The following is a 10,440-nucleotide window of genomic DNA, read 5'->3' on the forward strand; positions in this document are numbered from 1 at the left end:
TCATAAACAGGATTGGTTGTCTGTGATTTTTTAAAGAATTACCAAGTCCCCCAAAGGTAAAATGTTCAACTTGAATCATGTTGATTCCTACCTCTTTTTCTTATCCTAAGAGTAATTAGTAAGACTTTCCACTAGAGTGTTGGATCTGTGTCCAGAGGAACGTAAAGTGTCGTATTGTTCCTCCAAAATGTCTTAGAGGCAGTTTATTGGTGGTTAGATTGAATTCTTCACTATTCACCCTCAGCCATCTTGGAAACAGAGACACAGGATCCCATCTTTATCATAAGTAGCCTGTTTGAGCACTTACTATGAAAAAGAGGAGAGCGAAAAAAACCTTTTTCCAAGTCAGAATCCATTTAAGCTTCAGAGGTTATAAATTTCAAACTGACCACAGGCCTCTGGGGCTCACACTCTTTATGGCTGGCAAAATACAACTTTCTGGCAAGAACGAGGAAAAGAAGGCTTAAAAGGGCTCATAAACTTGCTTGGACATCTAATAGCTCTTACCAAACAGCATTTTCATGAGTTAAGTGTAAATGAGTCAGAAACATATAGATTGAATTTCTTTTAAAATACACATGGGTTTAAAAATTAAGGCCAAAGTGCTTGGCAAAATAAGTTTTGGTTTTAGCCAAACCCCAAATGTTTGAAAAAAAATAGTTTTACAATTTGCCAAACCAAAAATATATCCAGGTCCCTCCATTCCTCTCATTTAATACGGTGACATCGTAAACATGGGACTGAAGGTCTATTTTCATATCCACCAAGGTCTGAGCAACTTGAATCCCAAATACTAGTTGAAAAACTATGAAAAATTTTTTGTGGAAAAACCTTATGACCTTGCAAATGAAGCTGAGTGGTCACTCGTTCAGGGTTCTGATTTTGATAGCACCTCCCCCTGTCTGATCCTCCGATCAACTTGTTCTGTGTCTCAGCTCTGTGTGTGTGTGTGTGTGTGTGTGTGTGTGTGTGTGTGTGTGTGTGATGCACAGGGATAGTAACTTTTAAAAAAAACCTTATATTTAGAATGGTTAATTTATACTTAATTAATATATTACGACCCATGAAAGTTAATAAACTCTTAATCATATCCGAACAGAGGGAGGCAGTCCCCTTTCACTCATTTATGGTTCAAAGATAGTCTTCATTTATTTCCCTAGAGGGGAAAACACATCCATTTTCAACTAACTGTATTGAATACTGACTCCATGCAGGGACACTGTTATTAAGAGATGGAAGGAAGAAAGAAAGGAAGGAAGGAAGGAGGGAGGGAGGGAGGGAAAAGAAAAAAAAAGTGGGAGAGGCAGTGGCAGGAGTCTCATTAGACTTGTTTTGAGGAGCTAATAACCTGAGTGAGGCAAGAAGTAACCAAGGCCACTATTACAAGCATTATGCAGGACCTGCAAACAGATATGACACTGTAGACAGGGGGCTTTGGTGAGGGCTTTGGTGTGAATGGGGGCAGTTCACACATTGTTGTAACTGATTACCTAGCTTGTGGCTGGCAGGATGGGCACATGAGTATTTATTGAGTGAATGAACGAGAAGAGTATCAGGAGAGGTCTAGTTAATGGAGTTACCAGGTTAGGGTTCCATACAGCAGGTGAGTTTGGAGTTAGGTTCTAAAACTGGGGAGGGCCTTGAACTTGCAGTCGGGAGTGGAGGAATAAAAGAGGCAGTAGGATGGCAAGAGCCACAGGTGCGGAGAAGAGGAAGTCGCGTGAGGGATGACCTTGCCCTTCGCTCGGCTGGAGTGAAGGGCTTGGCTGCAGACGGAGAGGGGGTGGAGGCTGGAGGAGCAGGTGGGCAGTGGAGCGGGAGGTTGTAGCACTTGTACTCTGTACGTTAGGCAATGTCACCACGACCTCGAGCAGAGGAGTGACAGGAGGAAATCTGTGTTTGAGGAAAATTACTTCAGCAGCTGTTTGTGCACTGAAAAGGAAGCAAGAGAAAGACTAGCATCGCTGAGCTGATCGCTGAATTCTGATGACAGGCTTGTTACCAGCAGTGGATTCTAAACACCGCGGGATGTTATCGCTGCAGTGTGAGCCGCCAGAGCTGCCACATCTATGTTTTACGCGTGTAAAGCCATTGTGGCAATGCAAGGGGAGGATGAGCTCTTTCCTTTGTGCCCAGAGCAGACCTAAGAGGTTTCATAGCACACAGTGGAAGGAAACCTCACAACATTCCAAAGTTCAGTCAAGGGGGATGCTGGCCGGGCCCCAGGTTGCCGTGGAAATAGGGACTCCACCCTTCTGACTGCCCAGCTGCTCTGAGCCTTAGGCCAGTGGGGCAGGGCATGGTGCAGGCCGTCGGTCGCCCAATGGGTGCACAAGGCAGGCAGCGGCTCTCCTAGCAGAGGACTTCCCTGAGGATGGACGTGGAGCCTGGACGGTGGCCCTAGTGATGCCCAAAGCTCGGTCCCTGGAATGAAGAGCAGCCACAAGGCTTGCGTGGCTTTGCTCAACCTCAGACACCTTCACAGAAGCTGAATCAGATCCTCCCAGGGCTGGCAGGCACGTTTAAAGGGGTGTGGCAACTTTTGGAAATGTCCTTTTATCTTTTATCTTTTTTAACTTCCCAGGTCGTACATCTTCTGAAGCTTCCACATGTGGTGACAGTGGGCTCCTGGTAGTGAAGGAAGGCAGCGGTGTGGTTTAGTGGATACAGACTTCTGCTTTGGGGTTGGGCCAGCCTGGGTTCAAATCCCAGCAGAGCCAATTAGTAAGCGAAGGAGGAAGCGACTTTACCTCCCCAAGCCTCAGTCTCGAGGTCATAACACTGCTGGGAGGGGCAGATAAGAAAACATAGGTAGAGGTGCCCAGGAAATGGAGTTACTGTCCTATTAGGCTACAATGCCTGGGAGAGGAGTCCAGGGCTGGAGTGAGGTCTGCTTGGATCTGAAAACCAGCTGTGAGTTTGGACCAGTTTTATAACCTCTTTATGCCTACCTTTTCTCATTTAATAATTGTAACGGCTAATGTTTATTGAGCACTCTCTATATGTAAGCAGTGTTCCAGATGTTACATGCCCACAACAACCCTCTGGGCTACCATTATTAAACCCATTTTATAGATGAAGAAACTGAGGCACAGAGTGGTTGAATATCCTACCCAGAGTCACTGGCCAGTAAATGGCAGTGCTGGGATCTGACTGGCAGCCTGGCTCCAGTATCTTCCTGCAAAACCACCGAGCATGTCTTATATACAAAAAAAAATGAAGATAATAACCCATACTTCATAGCGTTATCAGGCTCCAGTGTAAATAACAGAAGGAAAATGCCCACCTGGCGTATATATACTAGGTGCTCATTATAAGAATTGTAATGGTAGCCCCTGCAGCCCAGAACGTCTTCCCTCAACGTGTAATGGGAGGTAACGAAACATTTCGATGCTGTCAACCTCGGAGGTTAGGGAAATGATTCCAGAAATTCTCCTAAGATGTCTGGTTCCACTTTTATAAGTAGGGACTGGGACAAACAGAATAAACGCTCAAGGTCACAGAGTGGCGCAGCCAGGATTAGAACCTGAGTCCTCATCTGCCTTTCCCCTCAGTGGGACACGGGATACGACCAGAGCTGCTTGAGTTACACGCCCTGTGCCAAGGACCAGAGTCATACGTTTGCTACCCACGGCATCACTGCCTCACACCGGGCAGCTGATTTCAGAGAGGAAATAGGTTGTACCTGAACATCTGGGGTGGAAGGGTGGAAGGGTTGCAGAAAAGCAATTATTAAGCACACGCTCCATCTCCTTGGCTGTTAGAGGGGGGTAGCAGGGAATCAGCATGCTTGCTCTAATTTTTTACACAAAGTTTCCGTGAAAGGAAGCCCTTCTCTCTCTCTCTCTCTTTCTCCCTCTCTCTTTCTGCTAAAAGGCTGGTTGTAAAGTGTCAGACCTCTTTTCCAGACCTAGCCTAAAATCTTAAAGTCTGTTGATCCATAGACAATAGCTACTTGCCATGTAAAGCTGCTCTTTTCTCTAGGTTCTTTTTTTTCTTTTCTTTTCTTTCCTTTTTTTTTTTTTTAACTTAGACTGCCTGTGTTCAGATTATATAAATAAATAACAGACTCAATCTTAGTACAATAAACATCTACTTTTGTGTCCAAGGCAGAATTTTTGGAAGGCACAAGAACCGGCATCAGCTAGTTTGTGTATTGGATAGGACTTGAATGAAAATGCAATTATTATTTCTTAGCAAATAGTTTCTCGGAGTTTTGTCTCTAAGGCCCCTGCCAACTTTGACATTGTGACCCCTGCTTGCCAGGGTGAGGAAGGGGAGAGGTGAAACCTGGGCTAGGGGATAGCACTCTGAGGCGAGCATGGACTTTGAGGTTGTAGGAGCTGGACTTCAATCCAGCTTGGCCCCTTTCTAGCTGGTGACCTTGAGCAAGTAAGTTTCTTAACCTTCTTGGGAAAGTTTCCTCATCTGTAAAATGGAGACAGTAATAAATACTTCGTAGCATTGTTGTGTCAATGAAATAAGTATATAAAATATATTTGTTTTTAAGTGAAATAAATATATAAAAGTGCCTAGCGCAGTATTTGACATTAAGTGCTCAGTAAATGTAACTTTCTTTGAAAACACTGCAGCTTTCCCAAACCATAATAGGAAGTGCTTGGTCTTGAAATCCAGGCGGCATAGGGCTTGAGGCTCTTATTCAAAATTTCTTGTAAAACATTAGCTATATCATGTAATTCTTCATTTGATTTTTCTCTTTCACGAATGCATGCAGCCACTTGCTCCAGTGCATTTGTAAAAACGTGTGCAGTTAGTCATGAATCCCTGCCTGCTTTTAGAAAAGGACCAGAGACAGGGTAATTTGTTTAGCTTAAACTCCCAGGTTTTAAAAAAAGATTTGAGGTGGCTGAAGAGATCCGTTGTCCAGGGTGAAGATAAAGGCTTTTGCAAGTGCACAAGAGGGGGTTCTGTGGCTCAGGGTTCTTTGTCCCCCCAAGATCTTGTAGAGGTCAGCAAGATAGCACTGGCCACTCATATGAATAAACAGGTCTCTCTGCCCATTTAACTCCTAGAACCAGCTAAGCAAAGAAAATCGAAATTTAAATTTGTAAAACAAAAAATTAAAGATGGAGTTATCTCAACAGGGGGTCTTGTATGGGTGGGATTTTAATTGATTAAAGAGTAAAATAAGAGATATTGCTAAAGGGGAAAATTATAAAAAAGAAAAGCAAGGCCTCATGTTTGGTTTAATTTTCTTTCTTTTAAATAATTTGAGCCTTAGCTTATCAGAGCCAGGCCGTGGGCAGCTCAGTGGTGCTGGAGCTCACCCTTGGCCCTACTCCCCTCTCCTCACCATGGGTTATTTCCCATAGCAATCATGCTAGAGAAGTGATGTTTTTAAATTACTTTCATCAATTAGGAAGCTATAAGAAAAGAGATACCATCCACTTCGTAAATGAAAACGGTTTCCAACTTGGTAAAAGCCATTTCAGAACTCTTCGTGAAGCGATGGTCGATGGAGGAGAGAGGGAGCCATTTTTTGGCAAAACCTCAGCAAGCCGTAGCCCTTTCCGGGATGGGCTGGGTGCAGAGACCACTGTCTGGCATCACACCCAGCCTTATCAGCTGGTGCAGGCAGCTCTGTTCATTGACCACGGGGTTCTACCCTTGTGAGCGTCCCAGAATAGCTGTGGCTACCTGAGAGCAATCCAGTCCTCAGGGACTCATTATTGTCCCAGATAAACAGCGTGGCCGAAGCCAGCACGTAATAGCTGTATTTAACCGTGATAAGTGATGGGCCGATGTGCCCGAGTGGCATCACGGGCAGGGCTGGGGTAACTGGACAAAGGCAAGCCGGCCTGGCAGCGGGCATCTCTTGTACATTATAGGGTTGATGCCACGGGATTTTGGACTGTGGGGAATAAATATGATGGACCTGGAGAGCTTGCCTTCTAGACAGGTAAGACAGGACAGACCTACTGGATTTTGATTATGCTAATGACAGGTATTTGAGGAAGCAAAGAAGAATAAAAGTTCAGAAAACAGATTAGATTAATGGAGGCAGGCTGCCTGGTGGAGGTGAAATCTTGTGCCATGGAGGGACTATGATGGGATGCAGAATAAGACAGACAGTTTCTTTGGATACACGTTTACTTTTGGGAGTGGTTGCCTGGAAATTATAAAATTTCCTTTTAAATGCAACCTGCATACATCTTAGGCTGTAAAGGTCAAAGAAGAAAAGGTGAGGATGATGGTATGTTGACAGTATCAACACTGAAAGAAGTTATTAGTACTCAGGCCTATTTTTGTTCTCTATGACACTCTGACAACGCTTATGTGATAAAGGAGAAGAAGTAACTCAGTCACATTCTTAGCAATGCTTTCCTGATGGAAAGGGAAATTGCCGGTGGTCAGAGGCTTGTTCAGGGCACTTGGTGTGCAGCTGAGCCCATGAGGGAGAGACTTTATTCTTCTGGCCAGAAGGGGCAGCTGGGCCTGGAGTTCTGCAGACGCTGACCGTACATGCCTGCTGGAGACCACGCACTGTGGAGCTGGTCTTCATACACGGTGCAACGTGGTCCACGGGATGGGATGTGTGTGTGTGTGTGTGTGTGTGTGTGTGTGTGTGAGAGATGTTCCGCATGGCAGGGCCCTGGGTTGTCCTGCCTTCAGACAAACCCCAATTCAGAGGAAAACCCAAATGTGAGGCACAGGTAGAACCACTTCCCCAGAACCCCCTGCATTAAGGGACACTCCAGAAATCTCTGCCGGAGGTGAGAGTGTGTGTATGTGATTAATAGAAAGAAGGAGACTCTTTCTGAAACTTGGGACTTCAGGATAGAGAAATGAATAGTCTTTCTTATACATGGATAACTGTGTACCACCATACCTGATGATGGCTTTGGTCCAAAGATCCTACAATCCCAGAATATAAGAGATGGAAGATGTAATAGAAAATCTCACCCATGCCTTCATTTCACAGAGGAAGAATCCAGGCTTGGGGAGGTTAAGGAATAGGTCCAAGGTCACACGGCTACATAGGGTTCATGCTGTAACCAGCGTCTCTGTGTCACATATTGTAGAAATTTCCCCTTTACTCAGACCAAGAAATTTAGACAGAGAGGACCGACTGTTCTGCAAGACACCTCTGCTTAGCAGGGGCTGAGTCGGAACGGACTTGGGCTCTGGAACTTCCTGCCATGATCACTTTCTAAAACTCCAAGGTCACTTCCTCCCCACTTTTGAGTTTCACACCTTGCAAACAAATAACTGTCAGGAAAGTGATGCCCAAGCTTGGTTCTTCATTTTCATTGATTCCTGTGTCGCCAACATGGGGGCTGCCCTGAACCAGCCAGAGTCAGGAGGACAGAGGAGGGGGCCTTCAGTTTACTCCCTCCTCAAACGTTATCCGCCGAGAGGGACTTGCACTGCCACCATCTGGCCTGGGTGGGTGTCCCAGACACGGCAAGTGTGCGGTGAGAGGGACGGAAGCGGCACAGATCCTCCCTTTGCCATTCTCTTGAAATAAGCTTGGCGTGAGGAGGCTTTCCAGGCAGCAGGAGTGGGGCTGCAAACAATAGAGTGCGGTGCAGCTGCACCCGGTAGAACTTTGGGGGAAAACACATATTATTTGCCAGACAATAATAGATACCAGAGAATGATAATGATTATTAGAGCGTTTGGGATGGCAAACGCTGTAGTTAAGGTTCCAGAATGGCTCTCATTATAATCCCGTTTTCCTAGTCCCTTATGAAAGCCTTGAGATTTTCTCTAAGTAGGCTGATGCTGTCCATGTTTGGCCTTTGTCCAAAGGCGATTTCAACGTAAGGAAACTTATTTGAGAAATAGTCCTCTTTGGGGGGTTCATGATTACATTAAAGAAACAATTTACACCCTTGAAAAAGCAGTCGCAGCGTTCTTGAGTGAGTAATTCAAAATGGTGGCGTTTCTCAGTCACTGGAAGAAACCATTAAACACCGTTTCTTTTCCTTTTCCTTTTTTAAAGAAGGATTCAGAGCTCCTCTCTGACTACAAGATTTGGTCACTCTTAGTCCCAAGCCCAGAGGTAGGGATGGTTTCCCTCCCTCCAAAGCAAGTTCCAGGCTGTGCTTCCTAAACAAAAGTAAATCCTGCCCAGAAGCAGCTACAGTATGTCTCAGGATCCATTTGGGTCCGTTTCCAAGGCCTCTTCCCAATCCTTTGTGACTTCTCATTTGTTGGTGGCTCGTGGTGTTTTTCTTTCTGTACCTCTTCCCACCATTATGTCTTAGAAAGAAAGAAGGAAAGAAAGGAAGAGAGGGAGGGAGGGAGGAAGGAAGGAAGGAAAAAAGAAAGAGAGAGAAAGAGGAAGGAAGGAGAGAAAGAGAGAAAGAAAGAAGAGGAAGAAAAGAAAGAAATTAAAGTGAGCTCTTTATTCTGAGAGAAATAGCCACATTTCCAAATCTGACCATGCCAAATGAAAAGGTTTCCATGACCTTGTAATTCCACTCCCATTGCATATTTGTGGTGTTTTGCATTTTCACTTTGGTTATTTAATATACATATTAAATGCACACAGATCTGGTGATTTAATGTGATTTGGGGAACTCAGGCATTTCCTGTCATGCACATTCAGATTTTCAAACCTTGTTTTTGGCTGATCATTATTATGGTTACCATTAACACCAGTATTTGGATAGCAGGGTTCAAAGCACAAGCTTGGACCTAGTCCTCCCAATGGGCATTTTGACCTCCTCACGCTTCTGCTAAATTCACGCTACAGACACTCTGAACACTCCAGTGCTCTTTGTGGCCTCCATTTCTTCGTCTATAAAATGCGGGAGACTGTGTATATTATCTCTGGGGTCCCTTCAAGTTCTACATTCTATCACCTGAAATTATTTGTTCACTGGTCTAGGAATAATCTCAACAGTTGTAAAGATGTTTACAAGTCCTCTCCCACCACCTCACGTTAGCCAAATTTTCCCATTCACATATCTGACATCCCCATTTATTGGCAGGAAAAAAAAAGTACCGTTTTGGGACATGGGGGACAAGAGCTGTTTGATTCTCATTCATTTGACAAATGTGTGTTGAGCTGAATACATTTGTCCCCGGGTGTAGGGGTTTGAGCAAAACAGACACAGCCCCAGACCTCAGGGACTTCACAGTTTAGTTGGATGCCTTCTGAATGGCTGCTTCCTGGGGGTGATGGAGTGTCCTTAGGAGGTTTCAAGCCAAGGGACTGGGAGCAAATGAAATAAGCCAGTAAGGATAAGAGAGGCAGAGCCCAACAGTCCTATTCAGACCTTCTGCCCTGGGATCCCAGTCCTATGCTTGGTCTGGATGTGAAGTGATGTGAGCGGCTCACCTTTGTCAGGCAAGACCCCAGAGAGGGGCTCTTCTTCCAGCTCAGTCGCCCCTGTAGGAAACCTCTGAAGAGTGGTCTCTGTGCCCCAGGAAATTTTCACATGCTAAAAAGTCCATCTCATGGCCTTCCTCCTTTGCGGCAGACACTAGGGCTGTTACACGGGGTACAGGCTTGAGGTCTGCAACACCAGGGTCCCCCGATGACCTTGCCTGGCTTTGGGATGCCCTTGGGCAACTCCAAAGACTTCCTGCCAGTTAAGCCTGCAGTAACGTGGAGAGTGAATGTTGCTGGGTTGCAAAGGATGCTGCTGCAGTCTTTGGGTGAGGGCGTGGTGCTCCATGCTCATTATGGTCTTCCAAAAAGCGACTCGAGTTTCATTTCCTCACACAAAGCTGGCAGGGCTGATCCTGCGCAGAACCGTGAATGAAAGTTGTGTGGAAATCAGGCTGCGCCGCCCCAGTTCTGGGGCCTTGTTGTAAGTCTGACCTGACAGCTGGAGAGTGTGCTGCTCTGACTCATGCCCGGGTTCTCCCCAGCCCGGGGGGTGGGGGGTAGTTTGGTCTAGTGGATTCTAACAAACCCCTTTTCCTCTTTTTCTAGGAACGCTCACTCACAGGGTACCTTGCATGGAGAGAGGGCGCAGAGCAAACCATGTCTCGCCATCCAGTGACACCAGCTGGTCAGCTCACCACCCCCTCTGGCTAAAACTCAAGCAAATAAAGCCGCTTCCTGTCATTAAGCATCTCAGAGGAAGCAGCCCTCCCTCGGTGGCCTCTAGCCCAGAGAAGCCAGCACGTCTTGGACCCACCAAGCGGGCCCAGCCTTCCTGCTGCCACCATCTCTGCTTCTCCCCAGAGGAACTTAGGGATTTTGCCCCTGGTTTAAAAGAAAAAACAAAAACAAAAAAAAAACGACAAAACACCAACAAGCCACAAGGACCAATGTAGGTATTCTCCCTGCCTCATCTTCAAGGCTCAGAGGGTGAGGCTGGAAGATGATACAGATTTGAAAACAAAAATCGTTTTTTAACCTTTTTAAAAACTGCTGTGGTTTTGCTGCTACACGAAGAATTGTGATTTGCATTGTACGGTTTTGGACCTATACTGTTCACGTTTTGACGGCGGAGAGGG

At 45.7% G+C, this 10,440-nt stretch overlaps 1 protein-coding gene across 4 annotated transcripts in view; it reads left to right on the forward strand.

The window, feature by feature from the left end:
* SOBP (sine oculis binding protein homolog) overlaps positions 1-10,072 on the forward strand; it is a 158,729-nt gene extending 148,657 nt beyond the window's left edge. For all 4 annotated transcript variants that reach the window (XM_079938675.1, XM_079938677.1, XM_079938674.1 and 1 more), the window contains one exon: positions 9,911-10,072. The gene's annotated coding sequence lies outside the window, so the exon portion shown is untranslated. The remainder of the gene's footprint in view (positions 1-9,910) is intronic.
* Positions 10,073-10,440: the final 368 nt, after the last annotated feature.

Source organism: Stenella coeruleoalba (genome assembly GCF_951394435.1).
Source record: "Stenella coeruleoalba genome assembly, chromosome: 12".
Classification (NCBI taxonomy): domain Eukaryota; kingdom Metazoa; phylum Chordata; class Mammalia; order Artiodactyla; family Delphinidae; genus Stenella; species Stenella coeruleoalba.